The sequence below is a fragment of the Panthera pardus genome, unplaced genomic scaffold (assembly GCF_024362965.1).
Source record: "Panthera pardus isolate Hobbes unplaced genomic scaffold, ASM2436296v1 HiC_scaffold_21, whole genome shotgun sequence".
Lineage (NCBI taxonomy): Eukaryota > Metazoa > Chordata > Mammalia > Carnivora > Felidae > Panthera > Panthera pardus.
Window position 1 is genome coordinate 68,514,932 of NW_026526777.1, and position 20,313 is coordinate 68,535,244.

Here is a 20,313-nt window from a genome sequence, read left to right on the forward strand (position 1 = left end):
AGAGGAAGGGGCCCTGACCGGAAAGGGGTTTGGCCCCATTTCCTTGCCAAGAGGAGGAAGTGGAATTCAGATATCTGCTTCTGTGTCCCAGGCGTCATTCCCCAGACCCTTTTACTTCACCACCTGGGCCGCCTGTCTTGGTGGCCCTGGAGCGTTCTCCACTGAAGGGACCCTGTTCTGGGAGCTCTCCTGCAGGGTAACGGGCATGAGGGGTGACAGGGTCCGTGAGGGTCACCAAGGCCGGGTGAGCGAAGGGATTGTTGGGGAAAGCGCCAGACTCAGCTCTGCCGTATTCTTGGCCGTGACCGGGCTGCGGGTCGCATGCGTTCTTTCAGCAAATCTGCATCGCGCCCGGTCGCACTGTCCCTGCGATTCCCACCAGGCACCCTTCACACCTGCTCATCGGCCACAGCGCCTGAGGTTTGATGCGCATCTGGGGGCGGGTCTCTGGCACACTCAGCCTTCCAGGAGGGAGGTGGGGTGCAGGGAAGGCGCAGCTGGTTCAGGGGTCGCTGGGAGCAGCTTTCCTGGCCCAGGGCTGCGGGGCTGTGGGTCACAGGTGCAGCAGGGACCCGTCACAGCGTGGGGCGGTGGCGCTCGGGCGCCCCCTGGCGGCGGCCCGCCGTCCTCGCCTCCCCTCCCTCCACAAGCCGGCTGGGCAGGTGCTCTCTGTGCTCGTCCCATTTTACAGTTAGGGAAACCGAGGCGAAGGTGTCTGCAGTGGATGCGCCTGAGGTGGAATGTGCAGCCGGGAAGGTCGCACAGTCCGCACCGGGTCCAGGAGGGCTAATGCGACCTCGGGGTGCATCAAACAGGAAGGTGTCTGTGGAGCCGTCCTGGCCCCAGCCCACCCGACCCGTCCCTGGGCACCCCACTCGGGGGAAGTCCCCAGCAAACGGCAGCACGTCCAGCCCGCGTGGCCAGAGCGGTGGGGGAGCATCGGGGGCAGCTGGGGGCTGCAGGGACACGTGTGGCTGGCGTGGAGGGATTTGGGTGGGTGTGAGGAGACCCTTCCTGGCGCTGACGGCCCGTCTGGGGGGCACGGGGCCCCAGGACCACCACCCCTCCGCTCTCCCCACTTTCCTCTGACCCGGGGTCCCCACGCACAAGCGGGCAGTCACTAAAAACTGGCATCCGTCTCCGTAAAACACAGTAAGCCCAGTCGGTTCTGCGTTGATCCACACGCGTGGCTGTAGCACGTTGGCCCGGAGGGGCGGGGGCCGGGGGGTGGGGGTTCAATGACGAACACGGATTCCTCGCGGCTCTGGAGGCTGGGGCCTGAGATCCGGACGCTGGCCGAGCAGGGCTGGGTCCACACCGCCACCCAGGCCAGAACCAGGAAGGCTCCTGGGGCTGGAGGCCGCCCCGGCGGGGCTCCCCCAGGTCACGGAGCCGTGGAAACCCAGAGCTCCAGGCCGCCCAGCTGTCAGCACAGAGCCCCACGCGGGGCTCGAACCCACGCACTGTGAGATCATGACCCGAGCCGGAGTCGGACGCGTAACCGACTGAGCCACCCAGGCGCCCCAGCCCGGTGTCGTGACCTCACCGTGTGGACGCTAGAAGTCCAGATCAAGCTGTGGGCGGGTTGGCTCTTCTGGGCGCCGGGGGGGAATGTGTCCAGGCCTCTCTCCGTGAGCTGCGACGCCGTCTCCTGCCCGCGTCCTCACCGTCTTCCCTCCACATGTGTCTGTGCCCAAGTCCCCCCTTCGGGTGAGGTCATACGGGACCAGGCCCACCCTCCTGACCTCACCGCCTCCTGACGACGTCTTGAAGACGGTGTTAAGGTCAGACTCTGGTTCAGCCTGCCTCCTTTGTAGGGGAAACTCCAGATCTTTTCCTCCCCGTCTGTCTCCCTTCCTACTCGCACAGAACCTGTCGCTTCTGACACTTGGGCGCACCAGACGTGTGGCGTTTTCCCCGCCAGCGAGCAATTCTGCGACACGAACCGGGTCCTGTGCTTTAACTCAGTTCTGACCCTGGGCACCCGGGTATCGCGTCGAGCCCCCAGGTGAAGGGCTCTGTGCCCTGAGACCGCCCCCCCCGTCCGACGCCAGCGGCAAGTAGTAAGCCCCCCGGGTGACCCATGACTCTGCCAATTTGGCTACAAACCGGAGTTCCCATGATCCCTCCCCCAGGGTGGACTGATCTGCGAGAGCGCCTCACAGAAGTCGGGGAGCGAGGTCCGTGTGAGCTCCAGGCCCGGGTGCCTGTGTCACTCTCCCTGCGCCCCCAGAAGCTCTCGGAACCCGCGACTAGTGGTGTAACCAAGTATTAACTCCATTTTCTGTCCCTCTCCCTTCTCAAGAGAATGGGGCGGGGAGGGGGCCTCTGGAAGTCCCACACTTCCTGAGAATCACCACTTAGTCTTTCCTGTGACCGTCTCCACCCAGGAGCCCATCGGGAGTGGCCTCATTAGAACAGGAGACAGTCGGGGCACCTGGGTGGCTCAGTCGGTTAAGCCCCTGACTCTTGACCTCGGCTCAGGTCACAAGCTTGTGGTCTGTGGGTTCGAGCCCCGTGTCGGGCTCCGTGCCAACAGGGAGGGGCCTGCTTGGGACTCTCTCCTTCTCCCTCACTCGCGTGCAATCTCTCTAAATAAACCAGGAAATGGCAAGGGTTTCAGGAGCCAGGGGTGGAGACCAACATGTTTTCTATCAGCTCACAGATCCTGTCTCCAAATTAAGGTCACATTCCGGGGCCCTGGGGCTAGGACGTCAGCACAAACCAACCCTCGACTCACCCCAACCCCAAGTTGCCATAGTTCCTGGCGTCCAGGGCAGGAGTCAGCCATTTCTGAGTCGGCCCCATGGAGCCGGCTTCCTCGGGCAGGGGTCCCCGGGTCCCGCGTGGAGCAGGTGACCGACCTGCCGTGACCCACGCTGACGTGTGTGACCACCTGGGGTGGGCAGACGGGAGAAGAAAGAGCCTAGGTCCGGTCCTGGCCCCCAAATCCCTATGCCCCCCTCTGCAGGTGCCCAGGCCCGCCGGAGACCACTTGCCTTCTCTCTGGTGGGTGGGGGCAGGTGACAGGCGCCCCCATCTGCCGCCCCTGAAAACTCCAGCTTGCAAACGGCCTCCTGTCTCAGGGGCTGGGGGTGCAGACCCCCCCGCCCCAGGAACCGCAGATTTAGCAAATGAAAATACAGGGCACCCAGTTACATCCGAGTTTCAGGCTAACAACAAAATCTTTCTTAGTGTGTTTCCCGAACGTTGCTCAGGACGTGCCGATTCTGCAAAACGACTAGTTTGTTAGACCAGGTGGTCGAGAAAGACCTCCAAGGAATGTTCAGCAGAGGCAGGTGAGACGGAGGGAGCGCGGTGCCGGTCTGGGGGAAAGCGGGGCACAAGGGCTCTAGTGGACCAAGTGCAAAGGGCCTGCGGTCGTATGGTCTTGGGTCTTGGCGCGAGCTCATGAGAAAGCAGTTTCTGGGCCCCGCCCCTAACTTAGGGGGACTCACGGTCTTAAAGAAGCCCTCTCTGAGTCTGCCTTCGTCACTCCTCCTAGAGTTTTCTGCATGCATTGCAGGGGGTTCCACTCACGGTCTTGGGGGCCAGAGCCAGCAAGCCCCCCGGGGGTCCCCTTGCCACACCCCTCCTGCCACTGACGAGGAAACACTCCGGGGGCTTCTCAGGGCCTCATCGAGGAGCACGGGGCCACGGCGAGGGGCCAGGTGTTTAGTTCTGTGTGTTTCTGGAAGGAGCCTGGGAACAGGTGCATGGTTTTGGAGAAGGTGCTGCCCCCACCCCCACCCCGGCACTGGTTCCCCGGCACTGGTTCCCCGGCACTGGTTCCCCGGGGGAAGGAGAACTTCCCGGCCCGCCCTGCCCCTGCCCTGCGATGGCTGCACCCAGAGAACTGAGACAGGAAGTGGGTGGCGGCCGCAGGGAGGGTGGCACCCGTGCAGGCGGTTTACGTGGGAGCCACGAGGACCTTGCCCCACGGCCTCTTCTGGTGGCTTCGAGGGTCAGGACTTGGAGAACGTGGACACGGGACTTGCGCAGAAAGGCCTGGCGAGAAGTTGGAGCTTCTGTGACTTCTGTGCCCCGACAGGCCCGCAGCCCCTGTGCCGGCGACGCCCCGGCCGAGGTGAGCGAGGCCCCAGGCCTGTCCTCTCTCGCTGGGTCTCTGTTTCCTCTGGGGGCTGTGGTGCAGCTGAGCCCAGGAAACGTGCGACGTTGCCGTAGAGACGGTAACCCGCCCAGGTGCCTCACAGCGGCCCTTCCCCCTTCTTCCTGCCTGTCCTCCCTGCTGACTTCTGAGGTCACGGGGAGGGGACTCGGCAAGGGCAGGAGGCACATTTGGGGGGCGTCCCGTCCAGCTCCTGACGGAGGCGGCATGGGAGAGCGGTGTGCGAGAATCTGGCCCTCCGTGTCCTGGCTCTGTGGCCTTCGGTGAGTTACTCAACCTCTCTGTGCCTCGGTCCCACATCTGCAGAACGGAGGTGGTGACAGTCGTGCTTATACCGCACGGGGTTGTCATGACGATGAAACCAGGTAACATTGTTAGTTCTGTGCTTGGCAAGTGCTCAACAGGGTGCCGATGACGTTAAGGGCTCTGATTACGACTGCGGAGGCGGGGAGGGGGAGGGGGACGGGGATGAAGCGCGGGTGAGCGGGGGGGGGGGGGGGGGGGGGGGGGGGGGGGTTGCTCTGCTGGCGTCCCAAAGCCCGGACACCGTGCTCCTGCCACCTCGTCCTCTTTCCGATGAATCGCCTTTTTGTGGGTAAAAGTTCGGGTCTCTGTCACTGACCTGTGTAACCACCCTGTGACATTGCCAGCATGGCGGCAGGGGGTTGGGGGGGGTGGCGGTGAGGGGGCCCTTCCCCTGACTTCACTCGTCCCCCGCGCGGTTCCAGGGCCATCGGGCACCGCACACCTGCAGCCAGAGACTCTGGAGAACACCTGTTTCCAGGGGGAGGATGCGCCAGGCTTGGGGGGGCCAGACCACGACCCCAGGGGCCCCGCCCCCGCCCCCGGTCTTGACACGGGGCAGGAGATCCGGCCACACCCGCTTTGCTCACCCAGAAAAAGATGAGGCTTCTATTTCCTTCTCCGAAGCCTGGGCTGAGGGGGTGGGGTCAGGTCCCTCTTTCCGATTTTACTTCCCGTCCCACCCCGGCCCCCCTGTGCCCTGAGCCACCCCACTCGTGCGTCACCTTCCGTCTTCAGCTCCCAGGCCATTAGATACCTAGGCCACCCCAGGGAGCCTCACTCCCGCTCTCTTGGGAGCACGGTGGAGGCGACAGGGACACAGAACCCCTCTTGCTGCCCCAGCCCAGGCCTCCCGCCAGCTCCCTCCAGGCTGTGCGTCCCCTGGCCCCCCATTCCCAGCGCCTCTGCCCCCCACTCCGCCCTCTTCTCTGCACCTGCGGCCCAGGCGGCCTCAGGACCGCAGCACCTGTGCGGCCACACCTCGGGTCCGTCCTCCTGCAGGACGCACAGTGGGCTTGCGGGTGGGGGCCTCTGGATAAATGCCCAGACAGGCCTCCAGGGTCCGGTCCTTAAGAAGGGGAACCGAGAGTTGCTCAGAATTTCCTCATGTGGGCAAATCCCAAGATGAAGTCTTTGTTTTTGTTTTTTTTGTTTTTTAACAAGTTTCAGCAAAGGAGAAACCCCAGTGGTCAAGCTTTATTTACCGTCAGCTCAATGGAAACAGACGTTTTAATTTAGAGGGAAAATCTGTGGTCCTCGAGTCTCCACCTCCTCCCGCCCCTGGGCACCTGGAGATCCTTCTTGCCGGGCAGAATTACATCCTCAGATCAGCGCCTCAGGCAGCCAGTGCTGGTCACGGGATCTTATCTGCCCTTCCTGTGGGGCTGGGCCCCCAGCCTGACCACCTTAGCTGGGGTGGGCGCTGGGCTCCCACTGAGTCAGCCCCGCTCCGGCCAGGCCAGACCCCCGCACACCTGCCCCGCCGGCCTGTCCTGTTTGGTGCCCGGGTCCCCTCCCCCCAGGGGCCCACCAGGCTATTTCTGAACTGGCGGGGGTGGAGGGGGGGTCGCAGGGTCGGTCCCCCCGGGAGCAGGATGCTGGTGGGGGGACTGCGCTCCGGGAGAGACCCCAGGGCACCTGCACCGCTTTGGGCAGGGGCGGGGCTACCGAGCCACAAAGGAGGCTTGCCTAAGGGAGTTTGTTTTTAGGGGATTGTTTCTCGTGTATTTTTGGCCAGTTGGGTTTTCCTGTGCTTGAATGCAACGCCCTCCGGTCCCTGTGGGCTTGGGCCGCGCCCCCTGCCCCACCTGCCCTCCAGACAGTCCCCTCTCCCCCCTGCAGACACCAGGGGACCCAGGAGGGGGCTGGGAGGAACAGTGGCCCATGGGATGGGGGCACCAGGCAATCCCACCCCTGCTGGCTGGTGTGGGCGGGGGGCACCCAAGCCAGCCCAGAGCAGAGAGGGGTGACTAGAGGGACAGGTGAAGTGACCCTGGGGCGGGGCCAAGGTGCTGGCCTGCTGGCAGGTGCAGGAACCACGCTGTCTGTCACACCCAGCAGATGCTTGATCGGCAGTGCAGGGCTCCCAGGTTTGCCTTGGAACTAGAAGCCTGGGCGGGCCCTTGTTGGGGTAACAGTGACGTGAGGGGGCCTTGGGGACCTTGACCCAGAAGCACGGGGTGGGGTGCTGTTCACTCAGCCTGCTCTTGCCTAGAGGGTGTGACTCGAGAGAGCGGCGTTTGGGACATAGGCGGGTGGCGGCTGAGGCTTGGAGCTGGGAGAGGTCAAGGGCAGGTGCGGCCGGTTGGGGCCGGGGCCGCAGGTGGCTGCTGGGGCGGCCGTTGCCACTTTGGCATTAAGCCAGAGTTTCCTCAAGCTCGACGAGGAGGGGTTGTGGGCAGGGGGCATTCGGAGCACAATCCAAACTTCGGAATGATTTAAATTATTGTATCACGATAGAGATTCTCTGCGGTTCCCGAACGTCTGCGAACTGTCCTTTATCACTGAAATCTGTCCTGTGCTCCCAAAGCAGGCAAGCCAGACCTGCCAGCACTGCCCCTGCTCTGGGCTGAGAGGCGGGGGCGGAGAGGGAGTGTCTGCACGCCCCCTGCAGGGAAGGGTGACCCGGGAGCCCGTAGACCCCGGACCCCAGCGGAGGCTTGACCCCTGGAGGCAGAGTCCGTGATTCTTCTTAGGATCCTCTCCTCCGTTCACGACCAGGCGCCTTTAAAGGGATCTCCTTCGGTGGTTTTTACACAGATGTCTCCGTGCCCCTCTCCCACCCACCTGCCGTCTGGCCGTGTCCCTCCACGCGGACCCTGGTGGCAGTGGCCTCTGTCAGTCTCCACCCTCCAGGAGGGCTGAGATCTGGCACCTTCTCTCCTTTCACCCTTCGCGCCTTTCCTTTGACTTGTGGATTTTTCTCCACCTCCTTCCTTGGTTCCTCTTCCTCTTCCCTCCCCAAGCATGGGGAGCACTTCCCATGCACTTCTGTGTGATGGTCACTCCCAGGGAGAACAGGTGTGTTCGATGACACGGACGTCTGTCCTTTAGGCCTCCTGTTTCACGTAACCCGTGGCCACATGGAATACCTACTGGCCATCCCGGAGGCCTCTCAAGTTCCTCCTGCTCCAAGCCCAACTCGCTCCTTGACCCCCAGCCCTCGTCCCTCCTTCTCGGAAAGTGGTGTCCCCTGTTCCCCGTCGCCTGGCCCAGAAGGAACAAGGAGGAACGCAGGCTTTGGGGTGGGGCCACCTGGCTCGGACCCCAGTTCCGCCAATCCTGTGTGACCCCGCAGGCCCCTGGACCCCTCTGAGCCTCAGTTTCACAGCACATGAACTGTGCCCGCCTTAACGGATCTCTGGGGAAAGAATAAATAAAGGAGATACTCCACGGGAGTATCCACCTCCACGGGACGTGGCCACACAGGTGACACTAAGAAGGAGCCACACCCACCTCCACGCCCAAGCTCCGTCAGTGACAGGATCCTTGGGCTCCACCCTGAACTCCCCCAGCAGCCCCCTTCTTGTCCTGTCACCCTCGTGCTCTCCTGCTCCAGTCCAGCTGCAGAACACCTTGCAAAAATGCCACAGCTTGGGACGCCGGCGTGGCTCAGTCGGTTGAGTTTCCGACTTCAGCTCAGGTCATGATCTCACGGTTCGTGGGTTCGAGCCCCATGTCAGGCTCACTGCCCCCTTCGGATCCTCTGTCCCCCTCTCTCTGCCCCTCCCCTGCTCATTCTCTCTCTCTCTCAAAATAAATAAACTTTAAAAAAAGCTTTATAAAAAACATTTTAAAAACTTTTAAAAATGCAACAGCTTTATTGAGAAATAATCCACATACCGTGTGATTCATTTGTTGAAAATGGATAATCAGTGGTTTGTAGTGTATTCGCAGTGTCAACCACCACCACAACCAACTTCAGAACATTTCTATCCTCCCCAAAAGAAGCCCCGGGCCACCGACAGTCACTTTCCATTTCTGCCTCCGTCCCCAGCCCTAGGCAACCACAAATCGACTTTCTGTCTGTATGGATTCGCTTATGCTGGACATTTTATATTCATGGAATCATACACTGGGTGCTCTTTTGTGACTGGCTTCTTTCACTTAGCGTGATGTTTGCAAGGCTTATCCATATTGTACCATGTTAGCATTCCTCTTTAGGGCCAAGGATATTCTGCAGGATGGATGGTTATACCACATCTCGTTTATCCGTTCCCCAGATGATGGGCTGAACACCAAATGAGTTATTTCTACCTTTTGGCAACTATGAATAATGCTGCCTATGAAGTTCACGTACAAGTGTTTGTAAGGGCGTATGTTTTCATTTCTCTATATACCTAGCAGTCATATGGTACCTCGGTGTCTAACTTTTTGAGGAACTATTTCCCGAGGTGACTGCACCATTTTATAATCCTCCCAGTGGAGTATGAGGGTTCCGTTTTCTCCACATCCTTGTCAACACTTATTATTTCTCTGTCTCTGTCTCTCTCTTTGTCTGTCTGTCTGTCTGTCTGTCTTTTTTACTATATACTTAGTGGGTATGAAGTGGTATGATTTTGATTTGCATCTCCCTGATGCTAATGATGTGTGTATTTTTCCGTAGGCTTATTGACCATTTGTGTATCTTCTTTGGAGAAATGTCTATTCAGATCTTTTGCCCATTTAAAAAAAAAAAAAAATCTTTTTTAACATTTATTCATTTTTGAGAGACAGAGAGAGACAGAGCATGAGCGGGGAAGGGACAGAGAGAGGGAGACACAGAATCCGAAGCAGGCTCCAGGCTTCAAGCTGTCAACACGCAGCCCAGTGTGGGGCTCGAACTCACAAACTGCGAGATCATGACCTGAGCTGAAGTTGGACGCTCAACCGACTGAGCCACTCATGCACCACTGCCCATTTTAAAATTGGATTATTTATCTTCTTATCATTGAATTGTAAGAGTTCTTCATGTATTTTTAAAACATGTCTGTTAGCAGATATTTGATTTGCAAATTTTTTTCTCAATTCTATGGGTTGTATTCTGTCTTTCTTGATAGTGTTCTTTAAAGTCCTTTAGAAGGTACAAAAGTTTTCAATTCTGATGAAGTCCAAAGTAGCTATATTTTACTTTGATTGTTTATGCTTTTGGTATCATATCTAAGAAACCATTGCCTAATCAATCTCAAAACTTATGTCTATATTTTTCCTCTAAGATTTGTCATTTTATCTCTACAGTTAGGTCTTTGATCCATTCCGAGCTAATTTTTGTATATGGTGTGAGGTAGGGATCTAATTTCTTTCTTCTGCATGTGGATATTCAATTGTCCCAAAACCATTTGTTGTAAGGACTCTTCTGGCCCTATTGATTTGTATTGGCTCCCTTGTCAAAGATCAGATGGCTGTAAATGTGAGGGTGTATTTCCGGACTTAATCCCATCCCATCGACCTATATGTCTACCCTTGTGCTGGTACCACAGTCTTGATTACTACAAGAGGGTAAGTTTTGAAATAAAAAAGTGTGAGCCCTCCATCTTTGTTCTTTTCCAGGACTTTTTCCTTCCTTTCTTTCTTTCTTTCTTTCTTTCTTTCTTTCTTTTTTTTTTTTTTTTTTTTTTTTTTTTTTTTGGCTATTCTAGGTCCCTTGAATAAAAAAAGAATAATCTGGGTCACTCTTTTGCTTAAAGACCTCTTGTAATTTCCTGTGGACTTCGGGGCTGTTGGTGCACAGGCTCTGGTCTCCTGGGATTCGCTGTATGGGTGGGTTGTGTGGGAGGGCCAGCAGGAGCAGGCGGTCCCGCTGTTCCCGCTGACGTCTCCATCGCTCCGGCTGAGTCACCAGTACTTGAATCACAAGCTGGGGAATGTCAGGTAGGTGACAGGCTGGATTTGCTGGGCCTCGGGCCCCTAACCCAGGTGCACTTCTGGATCACTGTGGGAACTCAAAATGCAGATGCCTGGGCCTTGTCACTCACGCAGGCACCTTGAGCACCTGCCACGTGCTGGCCAGACAGAGGAGCCCTTGCCCTTGGGGAGTCTCCACTCCGGGGAGGGGGAAGGCAGGTGGTGAACAAGATAATATCGAATACCCTTAGGTACTCCCGAAGAAAGTAATGGTAACGGCCTCAAGAGTACTGGAAGGGCTACTGTAGGTCAGGTGAGGGGAAAAGTCTCTTAGGAGACAACGTTTCAGCTAAGATCTGAGTGACCAGAGTCTCCCACGAGAAGTTCCTCTGGGATGACCAGGAAGTGGTCCTTGGGGGTGACCACGGGGGACCCCTCCCTGGCCAACCTCAGGCACGGTCCGCACCTAAGGGTGTCCTCGGTTGATGTGAGCCACGTCCTTTTTCGAGGATGACCACGATCTTTTTCCAGAATTAAACATTAAAAAAAAGAATTTTTGTCACGGACACTTCACGCCCCGCCATGGAGCCCAACGCGGGGCTTGAACTCACGACCCTGAGATCAAGACCTGAGCCGAGATCAAGAGTCGGACGCTTAACCGGCGGAGCCCCCAGGCGCCCCCTCAAGAATGACCATTTTTATTTAGTTGGGTTCTTGTCGTGGTCTCCTGTCTCCCGCCTGTGGATATGTTCACGGTCTAACCTTGTTGTATCGTTACCGCTAGTGGGCAGGGGCAGGGACCGGGTCGTCCACGTCCCCGAGGGCAGCGCTGGAGGATTTGCTGCGCGTCGGGAGCTGCGCCGAGTGCCTACTGCCTTACCCCTTCTGACCTTAATAGCGAGCCACACGGGGTAGGCCTGATCATTGTCCCCACTTTACCAACGAGGAGAACGTGTTGCCTAGAGCCGCTGACTTTCCAGAAGCCACGTGGCTGCCAGATGAGCCGCGGGAGTCTCAACGCAGGAACTAGGTCTTGGGACCTGACGCTCTTGCCCCTTCCCCCCAAGTAAATACCGAAAGGTGCCCCAGCCGATGGGTTCTGCGGATGAAATCCACCCAAACACACACGCATCTAAGCGCTGAGCGTAGATGCGAAAAACTTGCTGTGGTGGTACAACGTGCCTGGAATTTACCATTTTAACCGCGTCTGGGCGTTCGCTTCGGTGGCATTACGCACGCTCAGTGCCGTGCGGCCATCACCGCCGTCGGTCTCCAGAACATTCCGTGTTCTCAAACTTAGACCATGCCTTCATTAAACTGCAACCCCCCAGCCGTGCCCCCCGGCCTCAGGCCCCTGCCACTCTGCTCTCTGTTTCTCTGAATTTGGCCATTCTAGGTGCACGTGGAATCACGCAGAGTTCGCCTTCTCGTGACTGGCGCGTTGCACTTGATGTAACGGTCCTTCTGTTTGCCCATGTGGTGGCAGGGTGGCAGGATTTCCTTATTTTTTAACACTGAATACAACTCGGGGCGCCTGGGGGTGCTCAGTCGGTTGAGCGTCCGACTTCGGCTCAGGTCATGATCTCACGGTCCGTGGGTTCGAGCCCCGCGTCGGGCTCTGTGCTGACAGCTCAGAGCCTGGAGCCTCCTTCAGATTCTGTGTCTCCTCGCTCTCTGCCCCTCCCCTGCTCACTCTCTGTCTCTCTCAAAAATAAATATAAACATTAAAAAAAAAGAGACTTACTACTATTCCATCCAACCCCGTGTCGTTCATCCGTTCACCTGTCCATGGGTGCCCCGCTTGCTCCCGCCTTTGGGGGCTGTGAATGACACCCCGGCCACCAAGCAGGTGAGAAGCTCATTTCTGTCGTGGTGATTAAGGAAATCAGGGCCTCAGTGGAGCAAACGCATCACCTCGTTGGCCTTGCGCCCCCCCCACCCCCACCCCCTGCCCCTAGCATCGCTGCAGGGACCCGCCAGCTGGGGCCGGGCCAGACCACGTCCCCGGGGGGGCCAGGCGGTGCACACACCCCTGTAACAGGCACCGGCATCGTGTGCTGGGAGCCGCTGCTCCTGGACCCCCGGTGCCTGCGCTGCGTCCCTGGACCCTGGAGGGGGCTCTGCACGGTGGGCGCAAGCCTGGGACTCCTCCGGTCCCCGGTGTCCTCTCCTGGCCTCCTACCTGGTCTCTGGTCCCCGCCCCCCCCCCCCCCCCCCACCAAGGCCACAGGTGAGGACAAAGTGAAGCCTGAGGGTGTCTCACAGACATGGTTCTCAGACAAAAAGTAATCTGAATAAAGGCTCCAGGAGATGCTGCTCCCAGAACAAAGGGGGGTCTCGGTGATGAAGAGGTGCCTGGGGGGTAAATTACTGAGCTGCTGCAGAAGGAGGTAACCAGACTGCAGGGGCTTGGCTGCCGATGGCCACCGCTGCCCGATAGGAGACTGTCCCTTCTCCACACTGCTGTTCAAGGGCATCTGGTTACACCACAGCCGCCGTGTGCTGTGGAGAAAGGACAGCCAGCCGCCCAGAGGCGTAGGCTGCAGAAGGGAGGCTGAGCAGCCATTCCTTCCCCCGGTATTGAGGGAGCACCTGCCGTGGCCCTGGGGGTCGTCGTCCTAGGGCTGGGGAAGCCGTCACCCGCCCGCCCTGCAGGACCTTCTAGTCCTAAAACACTCAAGGAGGTAAAAGGAGCGAGGTATATGTGTTTGATGGAAAGTGCCATGGAGAAAAGGAAAGGAAGCGTGGGCTTGGTCGCGGGCTGTATCTTTCAACAGAGTGGTCAGGAAGGGCCTTGCCGAGATGGTGACGTGGGGGCAAGACCTGAAGAAGAGAGGGAGAGAGCCACAGAGCGTCCAGAAGTGTTCTAGCAGAGAAGGCCGGATGTGCAAAGGCCCTGGGGTGGAAGGCAACGGCAAGGAGGCCGGGGTGGCTGGGGCTGAGTAAGCAGAGGGGAAGAGGGGGCTGGGGGGAGGATGAGGCCAGTGAAGGGCTGGGGACCGGGCAGACTCGGAAGGGCCTTGTGCACACTGTGAAAGATGGGACGCGGACACAGGACAGGACCTCAGGCTTCCAGAGGAGAGGAAAACCGGTGAAAGGGGGTGGGTAGTTGGCCCTTTCCCCCGTGGTTGTCGGTGAGGCTCACGGGACACACCGCGTGGACGCACTGAAACGCTGCAGAGCGCCACGAAAACGGGGATTTTCCCCTCACCCGCCTCTGAGGTTCTACAGATAAAGCAGCCGATGATCGGGTTCAGTGGTAACTGTTTTCCATCCGCGAGGGCACCGTCAGCGGGCGTCTCCCTGGGGAGGGGTCCCAGGGGGTCAGCCCGGTCTCGGGGCTGCTGCGCTGGGTGTCCACCCCGGGTCCCCGAGGCCCCGAATCCTGCCAGGGGCACCGTGGACGACCAAGCTTCAGGCCTGGGCCGTGGGTGGGGCTGGTGTCCGATCCGGGGCCTGTTTTATTTGTCATTTTCTCTAGTCTGCACCGGAGCCATAGGCAGCCTGGGATTCAGCAACTCAGGCGAGAGGGAGGGTAAGGTGGGGAGGAGTAGGTGGGGGAGGGGTGGGGGATGGGGTAGAGAGGGAGGGGTAGGTGGAGACAGGTAGGCAGCCTGGGATTCAGCGATCTCAGGACACAGGCGAGAGGGAGGTGTGTAGGCAGGGAGGGGTAGATGGGGTGGGGTAGGATGGGGAGGGGGTGGGGGGGAGGGTGAGGGAGAGAGGGGTAGGTGGGGAGGGGTGGGGGGAAGGGGAGGGTGGGGAGAGGTAGGGGAGGGAGGGGAAGGGTGGGGAGGGGGGAGGGGAGGGGTGGGGGGAGGGGTGGGGGGGAGGAGGGAGGAGTAAGGACATCCTCTTCTTTGGGGGGAGTGTTTTCTTTGGCCTCAGTCCCCAGGAGAAAACATTCCCAGGAGAGATCTTTGTAACCTGGGTTGACGGGGGCGGGGCCAGGCGTCCCTGGGGCTCAGAACCTCTGAGCTGCTAGAGAGAGGGCTGAAATCAGTCGGGAGGGGGGCGCCTGGGGGCCTCAACGGACCTGGACCTCGGCTCAGGTCATGATCTCACCGTTTGTGGGTTCGAGCCCCGTGTCGGGCTCTGTGCGGACGGCTCGGCGCCTGGAGCCTGCCTCCGATTCTGTGGCTCCCTCTCTCTGCCCCTCCCCCGCTCGTTCTCTCCCCCCCCACCCCCCCACCCCCCCCCCCACCCCCCCGTCTCTCAAAAATAAACATTAAAAACAATTGAAAAAAGAAACGAAGGGAGGGAGCCCACCCCCCAGGTCCTTCCGAAGCCGCAGCAGGGAAATCTCCAAGGGGGTGCTGCTCATGGAGAACCGGCCTCTCCCCTGCAGGGTCCGACCGGAATGTCCCCACGCTGTCCGGGTCGCAGCCCCGTCTGTCTGTCCCGCTAGGCCACGGCCAGGCGGCAGCCCCGGGCCTGCACACCACGGGTGCCCAGTAGACCCTGTCCTGCACGAGCGGACGTTTGTCCGCGGTCCATCCGCGAGCCCCGCGTGCCCTTCCCCTAGCGTCCTGAGGGCTACAGCCCCCAGCGCGGGCTCCTGCACCGGGCCCAGCGAGCCGTCCTCAGGGTGCCAACTCTATCATTTTCTTTCTGGCAACAACCCTTGGGATTATTAAAAGTGTCTTTGAAATGAGCCCTTTAATTTACAGGATGAGTCCCTCCCCTGGGAAGGGGCCTTTCCCGGGGCTCCAGGAGCTTCTTGGCAGGATGCCCTCCCAAGGCAAGAGCGCCCCGAGAGCCTGTGGCTGCGATCAGCCGGGCGGGGGGCCCCTGGGGGACAGCAAGGGCCGTGGGGCGCTGTCCGGCTCTCCCCAGAGACCCCCGAGGAGGTCCCTTCCGCCGAGACCCAAAGTCTGGGGACTCGGGGTCCCTGCAGACGTGTTCCCCTGCCCCCGGATGCTCCCTTCACCCCGAGCAAAGCGCCGGTGCTTTCCTGCCGCTCTGGGCCTGTGCGCGTTTGCAGCGGTGGCTTCCCGCGTGGCTGCACGCAGGTGTCCTTGTTCTGGGACCCGGGGCAGAGCCAGGCGGGCCGAACTGGGAGGGGCTTCCGGCCACACCCAGGCAGCTGGGTACCCGCGCCCCGCAGCCCCTGACAGCCTGGGACTTTCCTGGGCCACCTTCCTGCCCCGGGCCTGGGTATTTAAGTCCCCGGTGCTAATTAAAATCCAAGTACCTCTGAGGTCCCCCTCCCGGGGCGCCACCCTCTGGACAGGGGTTTGCAGCCCGCCAGGGGCACCAGGGACACAGGAGCACCGCAGTCAGCTGGGGGTGCCCGCGGAAGTTTCACTGGTGGCGTCCAGTCCTTTGGGACAACGAGAACTCGGGGGGGGGGGGGGAGCGTGTGGCAGGTGACGTGCGGAGTGTGGCGCAGCCGCTCCTGGGCTCCTCGGGTCTCCGTTACCTGCTGCGCCAGCTGCCAGAGGACTGCAGGGGGCTCGTGTTCTCCCCGAACCCCGGAGCCAGTGAGGTGCACCCCGCCTGTGCGTCGGGGCCCCCTCGGGTGTGACCGTCACAGGGTGGTTCGTCTGATGCTCCGTCACACGGAGCCTCTGCCCTTCTGCCCTTACCTGGCGCCTCCCCCTGCACTGGCCTCGCGTCGCGAGGTTTTCCAGCAAAGAGGGTTTCCCGGCCGCCTGCGGGCGGCCCTTTCTGCCGGCACCTTAGGGCTCGCAGCCCCCGGTGGCGATTGCTGACCGACTGACGCCGGACAGGCTTTCAAGGCCAAGCCCATTCACAGCCTTAAAAAGGCAGGTTTGGGGGCACCCGGGGGGTCACTCGGTTGGGCATCTGACTTCCGCTCAGGTCACGATCTCACGGTTCGTGGGTTTGAGCCCCGCGTTGGGCTCTGTGCTGACAGCTCAGAGCCTGGAACCTGCTTCCGATTCTGTGTCTCCCTCTCTCTCTGCCCCTCCCCTGCTCACGCTCTGTCTCTCTCTGTTTCTCAAAAATGAATAAACGTTAAAAATAAAAATGTAAAAAGGCAGGTTGCCTCTACCCGCTGGGACGCCCTGTGACCCCACCCAAGGGCGTCAACGTGTCCCCACCTCCTGTCACCCACTGACTCTGGCAAACTTAGGGAGGGGCTGTTAGTTTTTCGGGACGATCAAGCTAATTTTTTAAAAAATATCATCCTGGTAGACTCTCTTCTGACCCTTTCTGACGACACGATGACATGTTGGGCACGTTTCCAAGCGTTCCCGCCTGGCTGGCCGCCAGGACCCGTGGAGGGCAGAGCCTCCAGCCGCCGAGGTGGCCCCCCGGCGCTCCCAAGATCAGCTTCCCGGTTTCCATGTTGCGACATTAACCAAACCACAGAGGTTCTGACATGTCTGTTTCTTCTTTCACGAACCTCCGGGCACAACGGGGGGCCTGCCCGCTTCCTGCTCACGTGCACGGGCGGCAACGACCTTGCCGTCCAGGAAGTGAGGTCAGGCCGACGCCCGGACAACCTCGGGGCCGCCCCCTGGCCCGGCTCCCTGTCTTCTGCACCAGTTGACCTTCTGTGGTTCTTACAAAGAGCACACAGAGCGTCCCCAAAAGCCACCGGGTCGGCGCCGGGCTGGGCTCTCGGACCCTCGCAGCCGTCGGAGGCCGGGCCCGCGGGCAGGTGCAGGCCGGGCTCCCAGACTCCGGGCCCCCTCGTGGAGGGAGCCCCGGGGGGGAAGGGGGTGCCTGCAGGCCCCGGAGAGCCCCGCGATTCTCTTGCGCATCAAGCCCTTGTTTTGTTCTTCCTGTTTAAAAACTTGAAACAGAAAACAAAGGGGTCACATGTTGTTCTCTCTGAAGTTCTTCAGGTGCCTAACAAACAGCGGAAGACTTTCCAGCCCCTTCGCTTTCGGTTTCGTGTGCTCCCTACAACAAGGTTCTGGAAGGTTCCCGAGCGGAGCAGATGGCAGTGCAGGCCGCCCCCGATGCGTCCACTGGCGCCTCCTGCTCCTGTGTCCCCCCCGCCCCGCGTGGACGGGAAACCGCTCTCTGTGGGAGAGAAATGGAAGCAGAAGCGTCCTCGCCGCGGGAGCAGAGCCAGTAGAGGCGCTCGGGGATGTCGCCCGGGATTCATCACACTTGGCGCGTGGACCGCCGGAGCGACAACATTTGAAAACCACTCCGGTCTCACCGACAGAAAGCCAAACTCACCACGAGGCCCTCCCGAGCCCGTGGCCGGACCATGCAAGGTCATTCCCACGTGGGCGAGGGTGGCCGTGTGACCTTGGGGACCCCAGGTCTGAGTACGACGAGCCGGCTCGCGCCCCGCGCCCTCCCCTCTCTGCCCGAGGCCTCCGGCGGACCCTCTGAGGACAGCCCGTGGGTGAGGTCTCAGAGGCCCGGCTGCGTGTGCTGGGCGGACGGCTGGCTCGGCCGACGGGAGGGCTTTCTGCCAGCCTGTCCCTGGCATCCTGCCATCCCCTGGCGACCATAAGTTCACCAAGTCCCTTGGTGGGGACAAGTCCCTTCAGGGGGACAGTTTGGGATTCCGAGGTACCCCCAAGCACAAGTGACGTGGGAAGCAAAGGCAGAAGAAAAATGTGAATTTCCTCACTGTCTACACCCCACTGACAGTCCTTGAGACAGACAGAGTGACCCTCCTCCAGGGCCCCAGCTCCCTCGATGATGACGCTTTGCTCAGGGCAAGAGGCAGCCGTAGCTTCACATTAGCCCCACGTCCGGGGTCCTGTATGTCTGCTTTACCACCCACACATTCCTCTGGAAACTTCCTTTATCTCTGCCGCCCAGATACATGCTAGCAATCCTTTCCAAGCTTATGGTCCCCGGATGTGCACCTGAAGGGTCTCATGACCGAGGTTTGACTGAACAGTAATAAGTGATCTTATCCTAGCGGCAGCTAGCCCCTGGTTTCCAAATTCCTTAGGGACTTCCGCTGTCTCTAACCCCCTCCCAACCTGAGGGTCCCTAATCAGTCAGTCGGCACAGCCCAGGGCAGTGCTGCCTGCCCCTGGATCCTGTGTCCGTGCTTTTGTTATTATTTTTTAATGTTTATTTATTTTTGAGAGAGAGACAGAGCGCAAGTGGGTTAGGGGCAGGGAGAGAGGGAGACACAGAATAAGAAGCAGGCTCCGGGCTCCGAGCCGTTGGCACAGGGACCGACGCGGGGCTCGAACCCACGGACCGCGAGATCGTGACCCGAGCCGAAGTCGGGCGCTTCACCGACGGAGCCCCCCAGGCGCCCCCAACTGTTTATGTTTTAAGGGAAGACGTAGCATCGGACCTTGTGACCTCAGCACCTGCCCTGCAAGGCTGGGTGCCGTCCACAGCGTCTGACACGTCTCTGTCCTCCTTGGAGCCCCAGGTGGGTTACTGGCTTCACCGGCATCTGTGAACACGGCCCCCTCGGAGGAACGTTCTCTTGCTTTGCGGAGGACAGTCCCGTGAGGCGCGTCCTCCTTCACCTTGACCTCGACTGACATGAAGCGATCTGAGGCGACGGTGCGCTTCTGTGGTGATTTACTTTTGTTAATGTTTTATACGCCAGCTCCTCTCCAGTCCCGTTTTCCTGTGGGAACTGGAAGGGTTCTCCAGCATTTTTCTCACTCTTGGCGTTGGCCTCGAGGAGTTAGCAGAATTTTGAGCTATGCTCTCTCGGCAGCCATCTTGTGGTGTGCAAACGAAAACAAAAACAAAACGCACGACACAAACACCAGTTAGTGGCTTAGAGCAATCGTTGTCTAACGGTGTCCTGTGTGGTCGACTCAGCCTACGTGATAAAGATATCTTTAGTTCACAAATATCTTATTAGAACACTGGGAGGACCTGGGAATGCGAGCTGGTGTGGCCACTCTGGAAAACAGGATGGAGGTTCCTCAAAAAGCTGAAAAGAGAACAACTACCCTACGACCCAGCAATGGCACTACTCGGCATTTCTCCACGGGGTACGGGTGTGCTGTTCGAAGGGCCGCGTGCACCCCAATGTTTACAGCAGCGCTATCGACAAGAGCCAAAGTATGGAAAGAGCCCGAATGTCCATCGATGGATGAATGGAGAAAGAAGAGGTGGGGGGCGCCTGGGTGGCGCAGTCGGTTAAGCGTCCGACTTCAGCTCAGGTCACGATCTCGCGGTCCGTGAGTTCGAGCCCCGCGTCGGGCTCTGGGCTGATGGCTCAGAGCCTGGAGCCTGCTTCCGGTTCTGTGTCTCCCTCTCTCTCTGCCCCTCCCCCGTTCATGCTCTGTCTCTGTCCCAAAAATAAATAAAAAACGTTGAAAAAAAAATTTTATAAAAAAAAAGAAGAGGTGGGATATAGATACAATGGAGTATCGCTCAGCGATCAAAAAGAATGAAATCTCCCCATTTGCAACTACGTGGATGGAACTGGAGGGTATTATGCTACGTGAAATTAGTCAGAGAAAGACAAAAATTCTATGACTTCACTCATAGGAGGACTTTAAGAGGCAAAACAGATGAACATAAGGGAAGGGAAACAAAAATCATATAAAAACAGGGAGGGGGACAAAACAGAAGCGATTCTTAAATATGGAGAACAAACCGAGGGTTATGGGAGGGGTTTTGTGGGAGGGGAGGTGGGCTAAATGGGGGAGGGGCACTAAGGAATCTACTCCTGAGATCATTGTTGCACGATATGCGAACTAGTTGGGATGTAAATTTAAAAAAAATTAAAAATAAATAAGTAAAGAAAAAGAAAAAACAAAAAGAACACTGGGAGGACCACCTTTCACCCATTAGGATGGCTGCTAAAAACAAAAAAGCCAAAGAACCAGAAAATAACGGGTGTTGGTGAGGATGTGGAGAAACCGGAAGCTTTGTGCCCTGCTGGCGGGAAGGTCACGGAGCAGCCACTGTGGAAAACAGTATTGGCCGTTCCTAGAAAAATTTAGTATAGGGGCGCCTGGGTGGCTCAGTCGGTTAAGCATCCGACTTCGGCTCAGGTCATGATCTCACGGTCCGTGAGTTCGAGCCCCGCGTAGGGCTCTGTGCTGATGGCTCGGAGCCCGGAGCCTGCTTTGGATTCTGTGTCTCCCTCTCTGTGCCCCTCCCCTGGCCACACTCGGTCTCTCTCTCTCTCT

At 59.1% G+C, this 20,313-nt stretch overlaps 1 long non-coding RNA gene across 2 annotated transcripts; it reads left to right on the forward strand.

Annotated features, from left to right (window-relative positions):
• Positions 1 to 3,783: 3,783 nt before the first annotated feature.
• LOC109250758 (uncharacterized) lies at positions 3,784 to 18,719 on the forward strand. Of its 2 annotated transcripts, none has more exons than XR_002073171.2 (2): positions 3,784 to 4,087; positions 17,063 to 18,719. It is a non-coding gene; the product is annotated as an uncharacterized LOC109250758 (long non-coding RNA). The 2 variants fall into 2 exon arrangements; XR_008424721.1 differs by lacking the exon at positions 3,784 to 4,087 and adding an exon at positions 4,094 to 4,392.
• The last annotated feature ends 1,594 nt before the right edge of the window (positions 18,720 to 20,313 follow it).